The following is a 24688-nucleotide window of genomic DNA, read 5'->3' as shown; positions in this document are numbered from 1 at the left end:
TTATTTCCTTTAGGCTAAAATAAACACCTCTGACCCACATATGAAACATACTTTTGGATATCTCCTCAGATTTTCCCTGAGCTCTAACTGGGCAAGGAGAAAAGGCCACCAGCAGAAATCATAGTGTAATTTTAGAAGTGTTCTTTGACATATACCTCTTTGATACACACTTTAGACAGTTGCATAGTTTGGAGAAATGAGAAAAATAAACTTGGAAAATTCAGGAAGGATCTGGCAATAAATACAGTCTGAGCGCATTCCTTGTTCTTAATTGGACTCAAGAAACTACCCTGATGGAGTAGAGGAAACCCAAATGGAAACACCACCTGCTTTGTGGGACCTGTGGTATTGGGCGACGAGAGTGAGGTTGGGCGGGAGATCAGGCTGTCAAGCACACTAGCGATCTTCAAGTGGGAAGCGGCCTCGAGGGTCCTCCTCCTAAGGAAAGTCCCCTGTGCACCCAAAGGAGGTGCCACCTCTGAAGGAGGTTGAGTATCAAGAAGGCTGACAGGCTCGGGGGTGGTGTAAGCCACAACCATATCAGGAAAGGCTGGTTTGGAATAGGAGCCCTCCATACCACCAGCCATCTGCTCAGACCAAGCAGGCATGCCTCTCACCAATTCTGAAGGCAAACCACAGCAGAGCCTGGAATCCAGGGGGATTGGTGTCTGTCTCTGGCATATCCTTGCTAAATTCTACCCCCTCTTTCCCTTTGACAATCCTTACTCTAAAGGAAATATGAGAATCTTTTTTGTTTTTTGAGAGAGAGAGAGAGAGAGGGGGCACAAGTGAGGGGCAGAAGGAGAAAGAGAAAGAGAGAGAGAGAGAGACAGAAGGGGGGCTCACCCAAAGTGGGGCTTGTATTTTACCTGAAGTAGGGCTCGAGATTACCTGATGTGGGACTTGAAGTCACAAACCGTGAGGTCATGACCTGAGCCGAAGTAAGTCAGATGCTTCACGACTGAGCCACCCAAGCACCAGGAATACGAGAATCTTATTTTAAAAGTTTCGTAGGTCATGCAACAATAAAAGTGAAAAATCGCTAACATTTATTGAGTACTTATGGGTCAGGTGTTCTTCTAAATATTTTACTAGTGTTACCAACGTCACATCATTCTCCAAAAATCCTGAGAGGTGAGTGCTGTTATTATTCCTTTCTACAGACAGAATGCTTGGCTCAAGCTGCAGAATTTCCCTTTCTTCCCCAATCAGCTGTATTATTTCATCCAGATAGCAAACGTATATTAAGCATCTACAGGGCATAAGGCCATGTTCTAAGCAGTGGAGCAACAGAGATGAAAGACAGTCCCCACCTTCAAGTTGCTAACAGCCTAATGGGGGCTTACTGATAAGAACAAATTTAAAAATTTTGAATTCAGTATGACAGATGAAAGTGTACACAGACTGCTATGATAGATAAGAGGAGGCTCATCCGCGCAAGATGAGGGTAGGGCCTACTCCTGGGGGATGTGCGAGGTGGGTCAGGGAAGATTTCCCAGAGAAGGTGATAAAAGCTGAGTTGACTCTTACAGGACAAAGAAGTGCCAAGCATTAGACACGCTGGAAAAATGAGCTGGGGATCGTATCTTGAAAGATAGATATATCATGCTAATAAACTGGGTTTTTATCCCAAAATTAATGGGAGACCACAAAGTGATTTTTTATTTTAAAATACACACAACATCACATTTACCATTTTAATCACTGTCAGGTTCAATGACAGAGTTCAGTTCAGTGGCATTAAGTACATTTCCGTTGTTGTACAACCATCACAACCATCCGTCTCCAGATCCTTTTACATCCTCCCAAACTGAAACTTTCTAGTCATTAAACAGTCCTCCCCCTCCCCCACTCCCATCCTCTGGCAACTGCCATTTGACTTCCTGTTTCTATGAGTTTACCTATCTAGGTACCTCATAGAAGTGCAATCACACAATATTAGTCCTTTCGGGACTGGCTTATTTCACTTAGCATAATGTCTTCAAGGTTCAACATATGTCATAGCATGTGCCAGAACTTCATTCCTTTTTAAGTTTGAATAATATTCCATTGTATTTGTATACCATATTTTGTTTATTCATTCATCCACCAAAAGACAGGCTGTTTCCGTCTTTCGACTATTGTGAATGAATGCTGCCATGTACACGGGACTCTCAACGTCTTTGAGCTCCTGCTTGCAGTCCTTTGGGGCGTACACCCAGAAGTGGAATTGCTGGATCAAATGGGAACTACTTGTTTAATTTTTTTGAGGACCCTCGCTATTGTTTTCCATGGTGGCTGAGGCACTTTACATTCCCACCACCAATGCACCAGGGTTTCAATTTCTCCACATCCTCACCAATACTTGGTATTTTCTGTTTTGTTTTTTTTTTTTAATATATATAATAGCCATCCTAATGAATGTGAAGTGCTCTCTCATTGTCGTTTTGATTTGCATTTCCCTAATTATTGTAACAGTAAGCATCTTTCCATGTAATTACTATACAATTTCTTTGGAGACATTTCACTCGTCTTTCACCCATTCAAAATGCTTTCAAATCAGAGGAGATACGATCTGATCTGTGTTTCAGAAAGAGACCTCTGGGGGCGCCTGGGTGGCTCAGTCGGTCAAGCGGCTGACTTCAGCTCAGCTCATGATCTCACGGTCCGTGAGTTCGAGTCCCGCGTCGGGCTCTGGTGCTAACAGCTCAGAACTGGAGCCTGTTTCAGATTCTGTGTCTCTCTCTCTCTGACCCTCCCCCATTCATGCTCTGTCTCTCTCTGTCTCAAAAATAAATAAACGTTAAAAAAAATTAAAAAAGAAAAAAAGAAAGAGACCTCTGGTGCAGAAGGAATCACAGCTCAGAGGGCGAGAGGCTGGAGGTCATCCGGGAATGACATGACTAGGCCAGAACCACACTGGTGTTTGGCAATATGGTAAGTCAGGGGGAGAGAAGAAGGAGAGAAGCTCCTTGCTGGAGCTAGGCTTAAGGCAGTGGTCCTGGGACCTATCTCTGCTCAGGCTTTACTCCATTCTATGGAGCACCTCGCCAGAGCCTCTCCAGTCTTCCCTTTCTGAATTCTCTAAGGTTTCCTCCCTCTTCCTAACAGATTCCCCATCCATTTCCCTCCCTCTTTCTCCTTACCTGGTCATGAAGCGGTGTCCCCACCAGCCCACAGTTCTGCAGCTTCGAGGCACGTTTCCCTGTATCACTACCACGTATCACTTCAAATCTTTTACTGCTTCTTTTCTTGCTCTGGGGAAATCAACCGCTGATGTACTTCTGCCTGGAGAAGTGGACGAGGCAGAAGAAAACCAACAGCTCTGAGGCCACAGCAGGAGAAACCCTGGAAATAAGCATTTTTTTGTTTTGTTTTTTTTTTTTGACTTCCTAAATCTCAATCCCCTCTTCTTGAATGAATCAATATCATTTGTCACCCTGTATTGAAATTGTTGGCTCGCTTACCTATTTCTTCTCAGGAAATTTTAAATTGAAACATGGTTATAATAATATTTATATTATCTTATACTTACAAATTACAAAGAATGGTATCAAATCCAATCTTGGCTGATCAGAACCAAAACATATGCTAAAACCATGAGAAAGAAAAGATTTTGTACTTCTTCCTAACATATGCCTTTTAACTTGCCAGAAAGGAATTTTAGCAGATATTATAATAAATATAATCAAGATTCAAAGCTGGATAATAAATGGTGAGGAAAATGTAATGGGAAGTGCTCAGGTTTTGTGGTAATTCACACTGAAGAGCAATGCTATAACCCCATTAATGTATCTAAATATGGGGAACAGCACTAAATATTGCACTAAAATGACTCTGTGTCACTTTTTAAACACTTTTAGATGATTAATTATTAGGTGGGGGTCAAGAAAATAATAAAAGAGATATATTTTATTACAAAATTATACATTACCCATGATATGGGTTCTCATAGTGAAATTAGCAAGTCTTTGTCAGCAATTAGGATTTCATCAGAAGAAGCAAAGCAGAACTGAGACTTTTTGGCTTTTCATAAAAGTTTTAACTGAGTAAACTTTTTCACTCCCCTTTTCCTCCCCCCTACCTGGCTCCTCCTCCTTCTTTAGATTGAGATTTCTGCACTATATAGTAATAAAATCCACTGCCAAGTTGACTCAGTCAATAAAAGCAGGTTTTGAAAGCAGAGATTTTGTAGACTTGTATTCAGAAGTTGTTTCCTTATCTCTCATCTCTGGGAAATGATCTAACATCAAAATATGAGGAAACAACCTTTTGAGTAAGAACTGACAAGGTGTTGCGCTGCTCTTCTGGACGAAAAATCAACACTACCCTCAGAAAACAGAATGTGTTCTTTCTAGTAAATAAAGTTGCAAGCAGGTGGATGACAGTTTATGGGAAGAAAGAGTTGTTTCAAACCCTCCAGCAGGATTTTACACCGAACAAATGCCTTAAATAAAAATCACATCTGCGAGCTACAATGCCGCATAATGAACAGGACACAAATTTTCTTTGGGCAGTTAAATCAATAACAATGGGCAATGCTGAAGTTGCATGTTTTAGCTTTTGGTGCCAAACTCACTGCCTGACCCTCCATTTTAGAGAAAGCCAAATTGGTTGCTACTTTTAGATAAGAAACATCTATTCAAGGGTTAGTTTGGAATTAGGGCAGTCGACAGTCCCAAGGACTCTATTTGTGATGGACCAGTAAGGACCAAAATAGCTAATGGTACGACATTACTTACTGTAATCACGGATTTTGAAAAACAAGAGGCTAAAATAATTAAGAAAAAAATAAAAGCAACTCAAATGCAACAACTAAGAAAAGGGGGAAAGGGCACCTAGGTGGCTCAGTCAGTTAAGCGTCCAATTCTTGACTTCGATTCAGGTCATAATCTTCATGGGTTTGTGGGATTGAGCTCCGAGTCTGGCTCCTCCATGACAGCATGGAGGCTGCTTGGGATTCTTTGTCTCTGCCCCTCCCTGAACACGCACACTCTTTTTCTCTCTCAAAATAAATAAATAAACTTAAAAAAAAAATAGGGAAGGGACAGCAATATCGATTCACTACAGAAATGTAAAGATCAATAGCACATGAAAAAATAATATTCAACCTCCCAAAAGTAAAATAGAGAAATTCTAATATAACAGTATGAGAGCCTATTAAATTAGTAAATATGATAAGAAATAATGATGCCCTAGTTTGGCAAAATTCTTGGGAATATAAATTAGTATAAACTTTCTGAAAACCAATTTGATATATATATCAAGAGTCCTTAAAAATACATCCACTTAAGGTCCATAATGTCCCTGCAAGGAAACCAACCCAAAGAATAGAAAATTGGACAAATATTTACTTACCAATAACATAAACAGCATGGTTTTTAAAAAATGAAAATAACCTAAATGTCCAAAAATAATGGAAAAGTTAAATTAGTTACTTTGTGTATATTATGGAATATCATTCCACCATTAAAAATTGTGTTAATGAAATGGGGAAATGCTCATGACACAATGTTAGATGAGAACAAATATAAAAGTATTAATATATCATAAGTCTAATTTTGTGATATATATCTCTGTATGTTAAAAATATATATCCATATACATAAAAATAACTTGAATTGATAAAAATTAAAATTTTTATGTCTATGCAGGGATAAAAAATGGAAAAATACATGAAAATTGTAACCAAAGTTGCCTCTGTTTATGTAGCAATAAGAGAAAGAAAAGAAAATATATTAAAATTGAATCAAAGGTGATTATAATTTTTTTGCACCTTTCTGTGTTTTCCAATTTTCCCGTGGGGAGCAATGTATGTATTAGGATTTATTTGTCACAGCTCAGCCCAACTAACTTAAGAAATAAAGAAAATTTATTGGCTTTCATAATGCAGTGGTTCTGGGATAAGCATTGCCTCAAGGGTGGCTAAATACAGGGGCTCAGAGTAGTTTATCAGGATTCTATTTCTCTTCTAAATTATACTTCCTGTGTTGGCTCCTTCTGAGAAAGGCTGTCCCTTGAGGTCCCGGTTCTAGGGGCTGAATATTTTAGGTTCAAATTCACATGCACAGCCAAACTCCTAAGATCCATTCTGATCAGTCTGCCTTAAGTCATGTGCTCACAATAAACTAATTGCATGTGGGAGAATGCTAAGCACTGATTGACGCTGGTCACGTGCTCTGGCCTAGTCTCTCTGGGAGCCCTACTCATACCAAGTGGAAAGAAAATTAGGAAGACACAGATTCCCAGAGAAAAATCCAAGCTGCTGTCGGGAAGGGGAGGCAAACAACAAATACTGAATACAAAGCTGTATTCCTTCTACAAGGGGAAAAATGTGACTTTAGTTTTTTTCAAACCCTAGTGCTCCTCCTCTTTTCCATGAACTCTGAATCCGTTCTCCTTTCTCACTAGTAACAATTGTCAGTCTGTTAACATTTTCACAGGATAGAAATGTTCAGTTTGCCAATGGCAAATGTATTGCCTATACACTTTATAACTGCAAATGGTATTTCTCATGAATATTTATAAAGAGTGATAAGGTAAAAATCATGGTTCCTGTTACAATTCAAAGTAAAATTTTTAGTGATGAATTAAAAACTGGTGTTGTCAATAATCTCATTCTATGCTTTTTCCTCTGTTACATCAGGCCAATTTATATAAAATTACTCTATTATGTTGCAGTATTGTTTTGCAGCGTTATTAGACAGAGAAAGATAAGAGAGAAGGAGAAAGACACCCAGGTATTAGCTTCATCTCATCTAATACTTCTCCGCCTTATTTGGTGATGGTAATGTTTGTCAATTTGGGAACACAACCTTCACTAGGATGAGTCTTAAAAATCATTTCAAATATATTCTTCTAACTTATTCATTGTTCATTTTTCAGTATCAATACTTTTTGAAATGTAATGCAGACTTTCCTTTAAGCCTTTCTTCACTTACCTAAGTGAATTTGGTGAGCACAATCTTCCTCTGCCTCATGAAGATAATTTACCCTTGAAAATCATTTGTTAAGTGCATTCTCATAAGCTTAAAACATAATTACCATTAACTCTTAGGAATATGCGTTTATACTAAGACAACACCAAAGCCCATAAAAATCAGCCCAATTACTTCAACAATCACATTAGTTGAATGACCTAACAAGAACTCTCGCTTCATTAATTACACTAAATTATGGCCGTTCTGTTATTCTCATTAAGTTCTTTCAGAGCAATCATGTGATATATAAAGATTATTCTTACAAATAAAACATTGGGTATTCAATGTTTATATAATTCAGTCTTCACTACAAAATCATAATCATAATCATAACCAAAAAAAAATCACTGAAAATTAGGGTAAATTATTTCGTACTCATCAAATAATTTGACATCCTTAAGGCCTGAGATTACCATGGCCATAAACTACAAAACACTAAGTCTCTGAGAGAACTTCAAAGTATCACATTCCATCAAATGATTTTGAACACAGCCATATGGTGCTTCTGGTCTGGGAAGGTTCAGCTACCCATGTGATATTCAAACTACAAATCTGTCCTCGTAAATGCAAAGAAATGCCCTATTAGCCAAAGCGAGGGTACCCAATGAAACTTTGGGTAAAAAAATCAAATTCATGTCACTGAACGCTGTGTCACCTAGCCAACTCCTCAGTGCAGCTGACAGTGTGAGTTTCAGACTGCTTACAAAATAATCCCACCAAGCAATGAGCATTATCAATATCTTTTTAAATAGCGGGTTGTAAAAAAAAATGTTTCATTTACCTAAACTAGTTGAAGATATTTGTTTTCAATTACTCAACTAAGTATCTTCGTGTCCCATCCCATGGTTAATCAGTGAAAAACACATAGACAACATATGATCACAATCATGATTCCGTCTGGGGGAATTTGCTGAACTTGATTGTCTAAGAAGGTGACTGTTTAGCAGCGTCCATAATCATTGCTGCCCCAGGCAGCCACCTTGGACTACAAAGGTGGCAGAAACCAGCCAAGCCCTGGGGAACTTTTACCTCATCTGTACCCTCCAGTCCTTTCCTTTGCAACTGCAAATTAGTTGTCAGCTTTTTGCCCAGCTTTATGACTAAGGATACTATCCTGAGAAAACACAGCCCAATGACAAAGAACAGCTCTAAAATCGCAGTAGGACCAACAACACTTGAATCTTTACTGTCTTTGGAAGGAAGCATGTAAAACAGGAAATGAGCTTTAGCCTTGACATTTGCCTGTCTTGGTAGAAGTTCAACAAAGAGCTGAAAATGAAGTATGCTTCAGACTTTAAAGGTAATGATGAAATGAGAGGGAGGGTGTCCGTCAACACTATAGAAGTAGCTTCAGCCATGTTAAAATATTTCAGAGAAATGAGCCGTTAGAACAGCAAGCACTCCATGTGTTTGTTGTTCAGCCCATCCAAAGTGCATCCACGGGCTTTTTCTAAAAGTGTGTGGATATAATACTTTGAGCTGAGATCTGTAGCCTTAGCCTTCTAAAGATGATATCTACAGGTTGTCATGGTAACTCACAGGGCACCATCTTTAAAAACATTAAATCCTGAGGAAAAATACACACAGAGAAATTTCAGCCCTAAAAGCCGTTCCCTCGGACAAATTGTCCATTAGCCTACATATCTCTGTCCTTTTAAAGCTTTGCTTTGATTTTTATTTTCATTCCATGTTCAATGAATACAGAACCCTGAAACAAGTGAAAAAAGTTTGAAATGTTTTACTATAGATTTTCATGATACAGTCAACATTAGTTTTAAACTGAATGAGTACCACCTCTACCACTGATATTTTTCTTCCTTTTAATTGACTTTTTTAATATGAGCTTTTCCCTTCTATCAGTAGAAACAACTTTTGTTCTTTTCCTCTTAATATTGTCCTGTAGCCATTATTAAATTGAGGGACATCTTCCTTACTTTGAAATTGTGAGGTCTGGATGTCAATCCATTTGTCAATACTTTGGAGACACAGTGACTTTCTGTCCACACCCATAACCCACACTTATTTTTGTGTGTGAGTCATGGAGGAGTTAGCAAGTTTGACGCTGAATCTTTCTTTATCTTCACGTTAGCATTTGCTAACCCTCCAGCTGGATTATGAAGTTTTGGTAGATTAGGGAGGGTACTTTATGACTCTTTGGGTCTTTAGAGTTAGAAGCACTACACACAGGGGTACAGTAAATATTTTATGACTTAGAACCCAACTTTAAGATAAAGGCACTAAAAGGGCCTTCTAGGTCATCAAATCTACCCCCTTATTTTCATAAATTAGGAAAACAAAACAAGGAGAGGTAAAGTATCTTAGCCCAAAGTTGTATCTAGCTAAAAACATAATTTTGAGGTTAACAGAGGGGATTCCAATCTCCATTCTGCCAGTGTGGGGAAAGCAAAAGGAGGCAAAACTAAGATTCTTTATTCATACAAAAAATTGCTAATAGCTGTTCCTGAATTTCATACCTCATTAAATTATTGTTTTGAGGTTCCAGTTCCATAGTACTCTATTCCAAAGAGAATGTGCTAAGCATTAGCCAAATATGAGGTGCTAGGAAGAGAAAGAGTATAAAGGAGAAGAGAAAGGGTATAAAGAGATAAAGCACATGAGGAAAGATGAATGTAAAAAATACAAGAAATTAAATAATTGTTGATAATATTGAGCATCGTCTTGTTCTTAACTCACAGGCAATATCATACCAAAAAAGTGACTGCATTTGGAAGGCTAATAGTAGGGAAAAATCTAAGAGGTTAGATTTAAGGCCTCCAGAAACTGGGGTAAAAATAACTGACATAAGGCAATGCGCTAATCAAAAATCTAGAATAGACACAAAGAGTATTATAGAGCAGGTTCACCTTCTTCTCTGAATTTCTTTGTAGTTAAGCTTTGTTGGGAAGCTCTACTGGGGAGAATCCCATGTGTGTATGTGTTCTATTAGTTCATTTGTATCTGTACCAGAAGGCAACACAGGTATTTAGTAAAGGAACTAATAAAAAACATGTAGAGATTACAATGGTGTGTGTGTGTGTGTGTGTGTGTGTGTGTGTGTGTGTAATTTAAATTCCCGATGTATTGATTAAAAAGAAAGTTGGCTAATAACAACTTACAGTTGTATAAGGCCCTTGCAGTTTATAAAACTTACATTTAGCAAAGAAGAGCTTCCATAAATCTCAGATGATTGGACGAAGAAGTGTTCTCGTACTTGTTTATTGATGAAGCCTAGAGTGGTCAAGTGATTTATACAAGGTTATATGCTGAAGAGTTCTGACACCAAATATAAGGCCTAACTATTTTGGAGAAAGACTCCTCTCTATTACTTTTGTGGGTCCCATTCAAGACTATGTCACTACCCAAAGATGGCTTCATGGAGTTTGGGCACATGTGAGGAGAGGAAATAAAACAGCTGTTTCATAAGCAGTTAATCAGTTTGAAAGAGAGGTTTAGGGGCTTAAGATGAAATTTTAAATCAATGAAACACCATCCTATGTGTCTTCTCCTACAAAGGTCACACTTGATTCGTTAGAGCTTCTACCAGGAAGACTACATTGAAGAAGAAATGACTGGTACATCTAGATCAAACTGTTTCAAGGGCCATTTTACTATTAATTTTATAAATGCAATGGTAAACAATTATTGATCATAAATCAGAGCAAAGTTAAGAATAATAATTACCTCTATAAACACATTACCAATTATCAGTAATGATTAGGAAATTGTAATTTAACAACTGTATTTATACTAACAGTCAATCATGGAAGTTTGGGGAAAGAATTAATGGTTTTTCAGAGACCACCTGGAAACATGATTTAGCATATCAATTCTTGACATTGAAATCTGACTAGAAAAGAATGAATGACAAACTTGGGACCAGCTTGAACAAGGCTCAGGAAATTCCCAGAGTTCAGTCATATCCCAGCACTGGCCAAGCGTTGGTTAATAGATTCAAGCAAGAATGAACAGACTCTGACACTGTTGAATGTCAGATGGTAAAATCATCATCTATAGGGGCGCCTGGGTGGTTCAGTCGGTTGAGCATCCGACTTAGGCTCAGGTCATGATCTCGTGGTCTGTGGGTTCGAGCCCCACGTCGGGTTCTGTGCTGACAGCTCAGAGCCTGGAGCCTGCTTTGGATTCTGTGTCTCCCTCTCTCTCTACCCCTCCCCCACTCATGCGCGCGCTCTCTCTCTCTCTCTCTCTCTCTCTCTGTCAAAAATAAACAAACATTTAAAAAATTTTTTAAAGTCATCATCTAAAGAATGATAAATAAGTTACATGGAAAGAGCTAAGAAAACTTCTTGTATTTCCTAAAAGAGATATCAAGAGGATCTAGGGTTAGAGATCTTACAATGAAATTCTCTGCAGAGACCTATGTCAAAGCCCCTTTGGATGGATAGTGTAACCATGACATTCTTGTGCAGGAAGCATACATGTGCAGAAGTAGGTTTAGATGCATGTGAGCCTGTAGGTAATACTATGAGATTAATAAATCTGCTGCAAATAAATATTTAGACTTCCATGGGATTCTTTTTTTTTTCTCTTCCATAAAATTTTACATTTGAGAGCATATTGACTTTTTGTTTTACATTATCTTCAATTCTATAATGGTGGTGATTCTCAGACTGACTAAAAATGGTGAGAAATCAGAGTGCGTGTCAAGAATAAATAAAGCCATAGTTTTCGTGCATTGAATACATGCCATGTTCCAGTACTGTACTAAAACACTTTACCTTGAAGGGATTCAGAATATGCTACGCCCAAATTTATCACTTTGTTATGTGGATTATTTTGAGTTGAGGGCAACCAACACCCAGTTGACTAAGGAAAAGCTCTTATCTCCCCCTTAACGGCCTAAAAGAAAGTATAAATGTCCCCATATTTGAGGGAAATCTACATTTATAAAGGGAATTTCTCTTAGAAATGGTACCTGTTCCAGGGAGAGCAACTCCCAGAGATGACATCTTTTTTTTCACCTGAATGACTTCATCTACATAGCAAGGCAACCTCTGTTTACCATTTTTCTACCCCCCACATTCCTTCAATTGCCTTCTCCCTCACCTAGAATTCCCAAACCCGAACACATCCCTTAGCTCAGGATGGTATAGAAGTTTCGATTATCTGGCTGTCTTTGGAAGTCTCCTATCTTTGTGAAATTCCCATGTGTATGTACTAATCAAATGTATGTTTTTTCTTCTTTGTATCTATCTATGTCAATTTAATTATTGGACCAGCCACAGAACCTAGAAGGGTAGAAAGGAAAACATTTCTTCCCCTACAGTCTATATCATCTTCTGTAATCCTCATAATAAACCTAACAGGTGGGTATGATCACTTTCATATTACTCATGAAGAAATCCAAGCTTCACATAGTCAAACTAATTGTAGACCTGGGATTTAAACCAGGTCTTGTCTACCTATAAAGCCTGTATTTTAATGTCCAACTTATACAGCCCCCAATAGGAAGCAGAGAGACAAACAAAGAGTTCCTTGATAGGTCAAGAGGCTGGAAATGTTCAAAGGGCACATCGTTAGCCTTTCCTCCTTTCTTTTATCTCGAAATGGCCTGCAGGGGAGAGAAAAGAGGGTGTGCTCCAGGGCCCATAGACTTTGTCTCTGCCTGCCTCCATAGAGAGAAGGCTTTTAAATAAGGTCTCATTTATGAGCAATGGGATGTTTCAGGTAATAGGCATAAAGTTTAGGATTCAGCGGGGGTTTCCTGGGTGAGGGTAGAGGCTCAGAGTTTGAATCTGAAAAAGGAGCTCTAAGCAGGTCTAATCAGTTTAATCAGAGGGCAGATATTCTTCATGTATCATCCATGCTTTCTCCTGGGCTGGCCTCGAAGTCTGCAGCCTGAAGAACACTGGATGCCTACTTTTGTTTTTGTCTGTTTTTTTTTGTTTTGTTTTGTTTTGCAGTTTCATTCTCCTCTACTCAGGTAAAGAAGTGTTCGGTCCTCCAGGCTTCAGATGGTCTTTCTTCTGACTCTATGTTCTCCCTCCTGGAAATGTGACCCAACCCTATGTATAAACTAATTCCTATATACTAATTGCATGTATAAACTAATTCCTCCCAAATGTGTATCACTAGGCTGCATCCCTCCTCAGATCAGAGCCCTAAAACCAACTGCCTACTTGAGTGTTCCTCAAACATATCTCAGAGGAATCTCGATCACATAGTGTCTAACATCAATTCCTTGATCTTCATCATAAGACCTGATCCTCTTCCAGTGCCCCCTGTCTTGATAAATGGCACTACCACAAGCACTAGAGACCAGAAGGCACCCTTGATGCCTCATTTTTAATCACTGCTCTATCTAATCCATCACCAAACCATTCTTTCTCTCTTGTCTGCCCCACAACTCTCTGTTCCAGGCTATCATCATCTCTCACCTGGACTTCCAACTTCTCACTGTCCTACCTACATCCATTTTCAAAGCCAAATCAGGTCATATGTTAGATATCCCAGCTTAAAGTCCTTCCTTCACTGGCCATTGTTCTCTGGAAATTATAGAACTTTCTTTTTTTTAAAAAAAAAGTTTATTTATTTATTTTGAGAGAGAGAGAGAGAGAGCACAAGCAGGGGAGAGGCAGAGAGAGAGAGAGAGATGGAGAGAGAGAATCCCAAGCAGGCTCCATGGCCATCAGTCCAGAGCCCAACATGGGGCTCAGTCCCACAAACCGTGAGATGATGACCTGAGCCAAAATCAAGAGTTGGATGCTTAACCAACTGAACCACCAAGGAACCCTGAAAATGTATTACTGTTAATGTGGCCTGAAGGGCCTGCATGATTCCCAGCCTCCCCCTACACACCCCTACAGCCTCATCTGTCCCGTGGTCTACCTTGCTCTTTCCATTCACCACTTCTCAAACATCTTCCATCTCAGGGATTTTGCATATGATATTTTCTATACCTGGATAGTCTTCTTTTTCTTCTTTGCCTAGTCAATACCTCACTATAATTCAGATCTCAGTAAAGGCTTCCCTAACTTCCCTAACTAGATCAAACACATTTATTACAGGCTCCCTTAAATTGTGTAGCTATTTTCCACTTGTAATTAAACATTTATTTGTGAGTTCATGACATCAATATTTGTTTCCTCAACTAGATGTTAAGATTTTAGACAGCATTCTATGTCTTTTTTAGCTTGCCGTTGTAACTGTTTAGTAATGCTTAATTTGTTTAATATCTGAGAGCCAACTGAATGAATAAGTAAATGACTTATGTTATGGGTATGTTAAATTTCAGTAACTGCTATAATCCTAAAATATTAACATCTCTATTTAGAAGCAAGTTTTGGCTCAGGTCTTTTTTTGAATCTCACTTTCTCAATGAGACCCAACCAAATTATTTAACACTGCAATCTATTCATATGCCTCCCACCAGGACTCCCTAAGTCCCAAGGCAAGCTCTATTTTTTTCTTTTTTTTTCTGTAGCATTTATCACCTTACAATACATTGGATGATTCTACTTGTTTATCATTGTTCTATGTTTTCTTAGACTCTGTATTCTACTTGTCATCCATTCTTCACAGGGTGAATCATAGTACATATATTTTCCTATTTTCTGTGTTCTTGATCTGGCATTTGTGGACTCACTGACTGGAAAGAAACTTGCTCTTCTCATGTTTAGACAATTCCTAGACTAGCAGAGTCCTTGTCCAGGGGTCTTTCACATGCAAACTAATCAATCCAAAGCCCACACCCCAGCCATCTCCTTGAATCCTTACATGGCCAAACAATATTCTTTGGCCCTAAATAAACTCAGGACAAGGTACCAGAGAGCCATTAGGAAAATCTGTAAGCCCCAAAGCTTGCTGGAATTATTCCAACTAGCCAAACCCTGCTCTGCCTTGACTTTCCTATGGAAAACACAATAAAGGACGCACCTGGGCTTTTCCCATGCTCCTTTTCTGCCTCTGGCTGGCACTGGTGCTTCCCCCTGAGCCCTGAATGGCATAGTGTAGCCCCTCCTCTCAGGAAATGTAAGTAACAAAAATATTCTTTCCGGGCACCTGGGTGGCTCAGTCAAGTGAGAGTTCAACTCTTGATTTCTGTTCAGGTCAGCATCTCACAATTTGTGAGATCGAACTCTGAGTTGGGCTCTGCACTGGTAGTGCAGATCCTGCTTGGGATTCTCTCTGTCCCTCTCTGTCTGCCCCTCCCCTGCTCATGGGTGCTCTTGTGTGAGTTCTCCTTCTCTCTCTCTGTCTCTCTCTCAAAATAAATAAATAAATAAATAAATAAGTAAATAAATTTAAATATATGTACATGTATATATGTGTGTGTGTGTGTATATGTGTGTGTATATATATATATATATATATATATATATATATATATATATATCTTACAATGGCATTAGCCTCTCCATATCAGCACTCATTCACCTCAATACATTAAAATCCCACATTTACAATAGAGGCAATCATGTTACTATTTATCACCTGGCTCCCTCCTTCACCAATGGAAAGCAAATGTAATAAAGTCATGGACCTATATCTGTTTTGTTCCTGCTTTTGATGTCCAGACCAGTGCCTGCTACATAGAACTTCCATAAATATATGTTGAATAAATGAATGTTTCTGATCCTACTTCTGATATAATGCTATTTCAGAATTTGAGCTTCCCCAGGACAGAAATTTTACCTTACTGCCCTTCATATGACCAGGCTCTTTCTCAGCATCTGGCAAGTGGTGAAAAGCTCAATAATGGTTTAATCTAATTCATGTAAATACTGCATTCTGGGTAACTTTTGCTGGTCCCAGAGCTCTGAGAGTGACCCTTCAAGTTCTGCGGTCAACAGTGGCTTCTGTTCTCATTAGCAAGGAATCCTCTTTCCTGCATTTTTTTAAAAGTGGTTTCCAATCACAGAGTGTATGAGCTGTGACCAACAGAAATGTCAGAACCTGGGTCAAGAACCCTGCTCCACCTCTAACCCTGGGTGTCCTTGAACAACTGAACTGATCATTATGGAATGTGTCCAGTACTATCTTCCTGAATATGTAAGGATGGGAAAGACAAATACACAGCATTCAATGCCTCCAATATGGATTAAATTAATACCCAATTAACTGACTTTTCAAGATTTCTTTGAGTTTTATGAGCTCATGGTCCATTTGTGGTTGCTAAACATGACTGATTTTTCATGCATTTTCCAATTCTCCTTCCAAACAAATGATAAGGCAACGTTCAGTGCTTAATCTTTACATATGCAAGGCTACACAACACTTATTTTTTATATTACATTAGCTCACCTTCTATTGATAGACACTGTACTCTTTAAACATGTTCTAAGTGCAACTCTTGTAAGCTCATTTGCACAAATATAACTTTGGAAATCCAGAATTCTCTTTATTAAGTCTAGGAAGGTTTTGCTCTGATAATAATAACTGAAAATATTGAGCACAATGTCTTATCTTTTACAAATGAGGAAAAGAGGGTCCAGAGCAGTTAAGTCATTTGCCTTAAGTCACGCAGCCAGTAAGCACTAAGAAGAGGGTTCACACTTAGGTAGTTGTCTCCACACACTAGGCACTTAGTCGCTTATGCACGTTGCCTCTATGGGGTAACTGAACTTCACAACCGAATTCTTACTGACTTGAATCTATTCTCTTTTCTTATGATCTATTATACAAGCACATTGTTTATGACACATGCTAAACTTTCTTGAGTCACATACTGTTGGTAGGTGAGTATAATCATCCTTATTATCGATCAGAAAACATATGTAGACAGATCTACAGTGACATTGAGGGAGCCAATAGCCAGAGTAGGGTTAAAATTCATAGCCTTGGTATCCTGGCATTTTTATCAGTCCTTTGAGACTTTATACATTCTATGTGATTTTTTAATTTCATGGAGGTGTTCAGGGGCTGAAGGCAGAATCAGACTTCACTTTGGGATAAAGGTAGTAGCTTAGATTGCAAATTACTTTACAGACATTTTAGTACAGGTAGCGGCAGGTATGTTTGGGGATTCTAAGTTCTTTCCATCAGAATGCAGAAACACCACCAGCTGCCTAAATTGTTTCCTAATAAACTGGGTCTTCATCATGTCCCAATTGCCCACAGTATGTTTGCCTTGTCAGACTCAGATTTTTAAAAGCAGTTCAGTCTTGAACCACTTTAGCTAACATGGATTTCTCCCTCCCTATTCATTTGCAGTCCTACTTTCTGGTGCTCTATCTCTCTTTTTCAATATATTTGAAAATGCTTTTATTCCTTTTAATCCTTTCAGCTTTTTTTAGCACAGTCAGCAATTTTCAGACCTTATCTCTTTCCTCTTGGCTCCAACAGTCTGTTGTTTGCATTTCCACAGTTTATTGGCAGCATGTTTTTTGACAAAGCCATCTTGAAATCTAATTGAATGTTTCTTGTTTTAACATTTCTTTTGCTGAAGAACACTGGACGGCTGGATCTCTAACACTGGCCTTTTCATTAACCTCCTATCTGCACTCCTGCCGTATAAGATAGTTAAACATTCAAAACGTGCAAATCAATATGGGTTGAATTAAAAGAAAATATTTTGAGAATACAGTTGACCCTTGAGCAACACATTGTTGCACTGCCACTTATACATGGATTGTTTTTATAGGACAGTACTGTAAGTGGTAAATGTATTTTCTCTTCTGATGTCCTTACCAACATTCTCTCTAGCTTACTTTATTATACGATCACAGTGTATAATACATACAAAATACAAAATATGTGTGAAACAACTGTTTGCGTTATCGGTTAGAGATTCAGTCAACAGCAGGCCATCAGTAGTTAAGTTTTGGGGGAATCAAAATTTATATGTGGCTTTTTGAGTACACGAAGAGTCTGTATCCCTACCCCCTCGTTGTTCAGAGGTCAACTGTATTGTAACATGTGGAGAAAAAAGTGCCACTAAAAGGCAATTTAGACTGGAGTCCAAAGAAAGCATTATCACAATTTCTAACAACCTTCCTGGGACACACATATTTTACTTTCAGTGCCAATAAATTTCCTAAGTGTCCAGGAATAAAAAAATACCAAAAAGTCAAAAAGAAAAGAGAGAAAAGATTTTGGTATGCTGGTATATCGTCCTGATTCAATGAAAGCAGAAAAGAAATAATTTTCTACTCAAATTCTATCTTTGACATAAATGAGAAACAATCAATAAAATAAACAATAAAAAATAAACAAGCAATATTTCCAAAACTGATGGTCACTGATAGTGAAGATTACATTATTTTTCAGATATGCATTGAAGTTCTACCTTTTATTCTTTGGCTTAATTATAATGTACCTCAGACTTTAAAATAACTGAACACAAGCTCCTGTAATCCGATGTCATACTTTTATTCAGCTCAAATGCATCTTATTATCTCCCGGAACAATCTGACTACATTATAAATAAGAAATGAAGGACAAAAAAATAGAAGAATCAGACTCCATTATTTTCATTTTGGTGTTTACTATTTATTTCATGTCAATAGTAACTATTTGGAGCCACTTTAAATATCCGTGTATTTGTTGCTGTAAATCTAGAATAAGAGTGCCTAGAAATGATCCTGGAAAATCAGAATTTCTCTTTAATTTAATGTATTTATTTCATAAGCCTACTATATGGAAAACATTATGCTTCATTCAGTGGAGGATATAAACACAGCTATTGCCAGAGGGATCTTTTAGAGCTAAATCGGGTTTTGTCACTCCTCCTTTCGAATATTCCATGGCTTTGCACCTTATTAGTGAGGGAAATCAAAGATGAAAAAACAGCCTTGCAGAAACTGACTTCAGACTCAACATTCAAGCTAGAAACGCAATGCTGAAACGGCCCCCTTATACCCAGATGTTCTTCCCATATTCGGCTCCCTACTAGCTCTCTGCTTCCACACTCTCATCTCTCTTTCTCTTACAGCCACACTGGCTTCCCTACCTTTGCTCGAAAATGCCAGCCTGGCTCCTGCCTCAGGACCTTGGTGATTTTTATCTTTGCTTAGAATGCTCTTTCCCCAGATTCCACACGTTCCACATAACCTAACTCTGCTCGCTCTTTCCCTAGCTCTCTCTTTCTGCCAAATATTAGGAAGACCTTCCCTGAATACTCAATGTAAAATAACATCCCCCACCCGAATTCTCCCTAATCTGCCTTGCCTTACTTTATTTTCCTACTTAGCATTTATCAGCACCTCATAGCATGCATTTGCATGTAACTTACAGGCAAGCTCAGTGCAAACTTGACTGCTAGGTTTGCCATGGGATCCTCAGAATCCAGAAGAGGGCCAGGCATATGGTTGTTGAATTAGTGAATGACATTATCCTCTCTAACCTCCCAAGTCAGATAAATTATGAAGGCAAATATGGTAAAACATTGGATTGCCAGTAACTTCTTCTGCAAGTGTTCACAAGATGAGTAAACATTTCTAATAAATTTTAACTTGATATACAAGTGATGTCTTGCAATATGAGTAGTACATGATTCCAAATGTCACATGATCACAACTGAGCCAATGGTTCTTCTCTCTCTTTCTTTCTTTGTCTCTCTCTCTCTCTCTCTTACTGGGGGATTGTGAGATGTCATCCCCTATACTTGGATTTTTGGTCTCAGGCTTCAGTGTTTGGCAGAAATCTGTGATTATTCAGAACGTTGGAAGGTGCCCACAACTGGCACTAGTGTAGTTTTTGTCACTTCAAAGCACCGATGGACAGTCCTTTGCTTTTCCATACAAGAGTTAGCTTGGGAATGTTTTACTTCATTCTAGATCAGGCTGCCTGCAGATATAGACCCTTTCCTCTGCTGCCTTATTGCCAGTGACATTAATACAGTATTTGAGGAGCTTGTTAAGACTGTACTGTAGTTAACATCCATGCGAGCATATACAATGGCCCCCATGAACAAAAAGATTCCATTGAGCCAACAGATAGCAATGATTCTGTTAGTGACAGTGAAAGTCGTCCTACGCAATAAGCCTCCTCTCTCTTATCTCCCTCACACCAGCCACAAAGGTTTTCAAAGGTAAGTGCATGTTAATTTGTTTATTTTTCTTTATATTTTGTATTTTATTTATTATTTGGTATTATATTACAGTATTGTAGTCATTTTTATATGAATATGTTTGGGTTGTGGAACGAATCATCTGAGTTTCCATTATTTCCTTTGGGGAAATTCACTTTGAGATACAAGTGCTTTGGATTAAAAGCATGTTTCTGGAACAAATTATGCTCACAAACCAGGGTTCTGCTGTACATATAAGTAAAACAAGCATTGGACTGTATGTGGTGGAACAAGAGAGACAAGTGCTGAACTTGGGCTCAGTGGGAAACCACATAACCTTCAAGTTAGAAGTTGAAATGCTAAAAGGGCTTTCAAGTGTCAATGGTGTGGCTCATACTGGATTCCGGCCTGGAAAATGGGGTCAGGAGAAGAGGCCAGATGCATGAGGCATTTAAACATCCCTCGCCTGTGGAATGATGGGTGGTAAGGTTGCTTTCAGTGGCACTCACTGCTGTCTGAGACAGCCATCATTTCAAGCATACTGGACACTTGCACTGGGAAGACTGGAATGGCCTGAATGGGTTTATGCCAATCAGAAGACATTCCTTTTTAAGATATTATAACTGAAGCAGACTTTTCTAGGCATGCTGCAGAGACAAGTCTCCAAAACAGACTTTATAGATCCCTAAAGAAGTGTATGTGTGGGAAAAAACTAGGATTCAGATATGTCTCTGGTACTTGGGCTCACAGGGTTAAAAGGGACAGCTGGAAATGCCCCTGGCCCATTCAGTCTCTGTGTGAGATCAAAAAAGGAATCCCTTCCTCCTGGGGATTATGAAGCCTTATGCCCAGGAAATAGATCCCTTGTCCAACTGCCTTCACACAGGGGACAATTCTTGGCGGTGGCCCTAGGGGTGGTAGGATGTCTCAGAACAAAATGACTTTACTGCCGGCGCTCAAGATTTCCATCCTAGGAGCCATCCATGGCCTCTGGGACTCCAGCATTCTGAGTCCCCCATCCAAAATGAGGAACTCTAAAAGTGCAAGGTCCTTGTCTCTCAGGTCTTCTTACATTGTTGGGATGACTCACTGGTGGACATCTAGTCACAGCACCCGGTGCGTGGGATCTTCACTTCCACTTCGTGCTGTCCTCATCTGTCTCCAAGGCTCTTCACCTATCTATCAAGACGTTTCTGTGCCAACCAAGGTCACATAGCATCCAGGATAAAAGCAAGATGCCTCAGGCTTAGATTTGACTTCAGGGTGGCTCATGTCACTGAGAAAAAGCTCTTAATTTCCCTAAACCTCAGTTTTTCTTTAAAATGGGAGTTTAGTGAGAGTAAATATTTCAGATGATTGTTTAAACTTGAAATTATAAAATACACTTATAAAGTGGCTGGCAGATAATGCTATCATTGTTATTTTCTGCTAGCTGTTGTTATTAATATTAGCATATTTGATCATAATTCATGCCCAGATGGAATCATGAATCTAAGATCTTTGCTCTGAAAAATGGTAATTCCTCATCATTGGAATAAAAACTTATATTCCAAATGTAACTTAGATAAGCCCTATAATTGACCTCATAATATATTACATACATTTAAGATAATGCTTAATGTATGTGTTTTTTTCTGATATTAATATAGATATATCAACTTCCTTTTGATTTGCTATTTGCCTCGTATTATATTTTTCTACATTTATTCCAGAATTTCTGAGACCTTTTGTTATGTCTCTTTAAATAGGATATCCTACATTTTTGAAATCCAATCTCAAAATCTCTATTTTCTCATTGTAAATTTATTTTATTTAAAAGCTGTAATTGGGATTAGTTCTACTACCTTATTTAGTGCTTTCAATTTACCATGTTTCTTGTTCCCTTACCTTCTTTTCTGACTTTTATCAAATATATTTTCTTCCTTTTTTATTCCCTCCTGGCTTAGAATTTATAAAATCTATTTATTGACGATTACATTTAAATTTTTAGTTTGTATACTTGGCCTAAAAAAGTCTAAATTTGACCATTCTCTCTCTCTTCCTCCAGCACACATCTTTTGCTCCATCTTACATACTATTTGTATTGATATCTTAAGTCACCTTGTTTCTTTTCTCCCCCAGATTAAACATTATAGATAATAATTTATACAACCAATACTTATTTATAACAACTTCTTGGCTCATCTTTGGTTCCTAACTAGCAGTCATTCCTCTGGATTCAATTTTTCTCTTCTTTTTTTTTTAAATGTTTATTCATATTTGAGAGACAAAGAGAGACAGAGCATGAGTGGGGGAGGGGCAGAGAGCGAGAGCGAGAGCGAGAGAGAGAGAGAGAGAGAGAGAGAGAGGATTGGAAGCAGGCTCCAGGCTTTTAGCTGTCAGCACAGAGCCTGACATGGGGCTTGAACTCACGTACTGTGAAATCATGACCTGAGCTGAAGTCGGACACTTAACCGACTGAGCCACCAAGGCGCCCCTCAATTTTCTTCTTTATGAAGTCCATTCTTTGGTAGTTCACCCCTGCTCTTCTTGGCATTAAAGCCCAAGTCCTTCATTGCTGAGACCGGCACTGTCTCCCACAGTAGCTACAGCATCAATGCCTGAGCTTATGGCTCTAGTTTTCTAATCCATCTCTGATCTTGGCAGCTGGAGGATTTCATTTCTGCCTTGTAAGCTCAGCTTTGCATGTAAAAGAATGTTTGTTATATTGTATTCTGCATTTCAAGGTATTTATAACTGGAGTCTATTTTGATGTGATCAGAAGTCACCATTCATATATTGTGTATTAGGTGGTAGGTTCTAGTTGTCAAAGATGTAAAGATGGAAATAAAAAGATGAAAATAGGTTGGCTGTCAAGGAGCTTACAATCTAACAGAGATAATAATGAATCTGATATGTGCAATAAAGTTTTTTAAGGCTTACACATGCTACTATGAGAGCCTGCACTAGATTGAGCTTCTTAAGAATAAATATATTCTTAATTGTCTTCCTGTCCCAGTATCTAGGGAAATATTAGCAGATAGAAGGTGACAATAAGTGTTCATTGCCTAAATATATGAATGAATTATAGAAATCAACAAATCTTCTCACCGCTGCTTATTCCCATTTTTTAATTAATGAAAAGTAAGATGTTTATCATTTTCTCATGACAAGTGGAATTTTTATGAAGGTTTTATTTAAAAGATGTTTAATTTTTATTGTACTACGACTAGTAATTGAGTCCTCACTCTGTAACAGGCATTCGTCTCAGCACTTTCCAAGAATTCACTTATTTGTACCTGAAAATAACCCTGTAATGTAGGACTTTTGTGAGTGGCCAAGCCTTGGTTGCACATTTGAAACTATGTTGGGAACTAATTTAAATTAGTCTGACTATAACTTCTGTTTGTTGGTACTAAGTACGTATGCATTTGTCAGATTACGATTTCAGTGGTAATTTCCAACTAGTGATTATCCTTTTTTTCACAGCCACGGTCCATGTTTGCAGAATCTAGGCCATTTACAACTTGATTACTGTCTTACTGATTGATTAATTGCCACTAGACTAGAAGACCTACCTCATTTCCAATGACTATACACAAGGCTGATTTTACTGCTGCTACGTTGCTCTGAAAGTGCACAGCTAAAACTCACTTAGATCTGTGACCCGTCCTTCATCCATAGCTTCTTCTCCAACCACCTTCCAGCTAAGAATGGCACGGGCTAACTACTGCAATAAACAACCCCAAACACATACAAAAAAAAAACAAAACAAAAAAACCCAAAAAACAAAAAAACAAAAAAAACACCAAAACTGCTTAATAATAATAATCTGCTTAATAATAATAATAATAATAATAATAATAATAATTTAGCCAGGAACCAAAATTTTGTATGTTCCTTGGTAGAATTTGCTTTTAAGAATTAGGCCAATATAAGCCAATACATTTTCCTGTCACCTTTATTGTTCTCCATGAGTTCTCAAAAATTATTGATAATAATTGTGAAATTATATCTGAAATTAATTTGAATACCCAAATACATCATTTTTAAACAGTCAAAAATACTGAAATTGTTTCAAGGGGTTAGATGTTATTTTACTGTCTTGACCTTAAATGTCCTTTATTCATAATTATTCTACTTCTCTCAGGTTGAATTTTGTCTCTTTGACAGAGAAAATAAGAGTTGAACAGTTCACAAAGGCACGATTTATGATTGCCATCCATAGAGCAATAGTATTTTATGTTCACTCAGCAAATATTTATCCAGCACCCACTATTTCCAGGCATTATTCCAGGGGCCCCAGGTAGAATTGTAGATAAAATGGACACACATTCCAGATTTCATGGTGCCTACATGTGGTGGTATGTGACATGAATGATCTTTTTCTACTCTGAACTCTCTGGGGCCCGAGCAAAACTTTCCAGTTCATTCTCACCTGCTCTTGCCACCTCTATCACTACCACCAGCAGACACACATGACCCTAAGACACACCAGACAGTCTATGGTTCTGGATCCAATCATGTATTTTTCCTGCCTATATGCCCCTATTGTGGGCGGGGCCTTCAACGTCAATCCTACCAGGAATGCCAAAGTGTTCATGATCTTTACCTGAAGGCCATCTTTATATATCCTAGTACAAACACATATCTTCCTTCATGCTACCTCATTATACTGTGGATTACAGTGAGAGTATCATTTGTAATCTGCCTTGAATTGTGTTTACTTGCGAAAGTAGATGTACCCCTATTTGACTGTGAGAAATAGTCAACACCTGGGGTT

General features: G+C 38.3%; 1 long non-coding RNA gene across 1 annotated transcript in view; it reads right to left on the bottom strand.

Annotated features, from left to right (window-relative positions):
* LOC131487224 (uncharacterized) overlaps nucleotides 1-24688 on the bottom strand; it is a 70615-nt gene that overhangs the window by 30988 nt on the left and 14939 nt on the right. Inside the window, exon 3 of the long non-coding RNA XR_009249668.1 lies at nucleotides 3126-3327. This is a non-coding gene — a long non-coding RNA (uncharacterized LOC131487224). The remainder of the gene's footprint in view (nucleotides 1-3125; nucleotides 3328-24688) is intronic.

The sequence above is a fragment of the Neofelis nebulosa genome, chromosome 1 (genome assembly GCF_028018385.1).
Source record: "Neofelis nebulosa isolate mNeoNeb1 chromosome 1, mNeoNeb1.pri, whole genome shotgun sequence".
NCBI lineage: Eukaryota > Metazoa > Chordata > Mammalia > Carnivora > Felidae > Neofelis > Neofelis nebulosa.
This window is presented reverse-complemented; position numbering and strand designations above follow the sequence as displayed.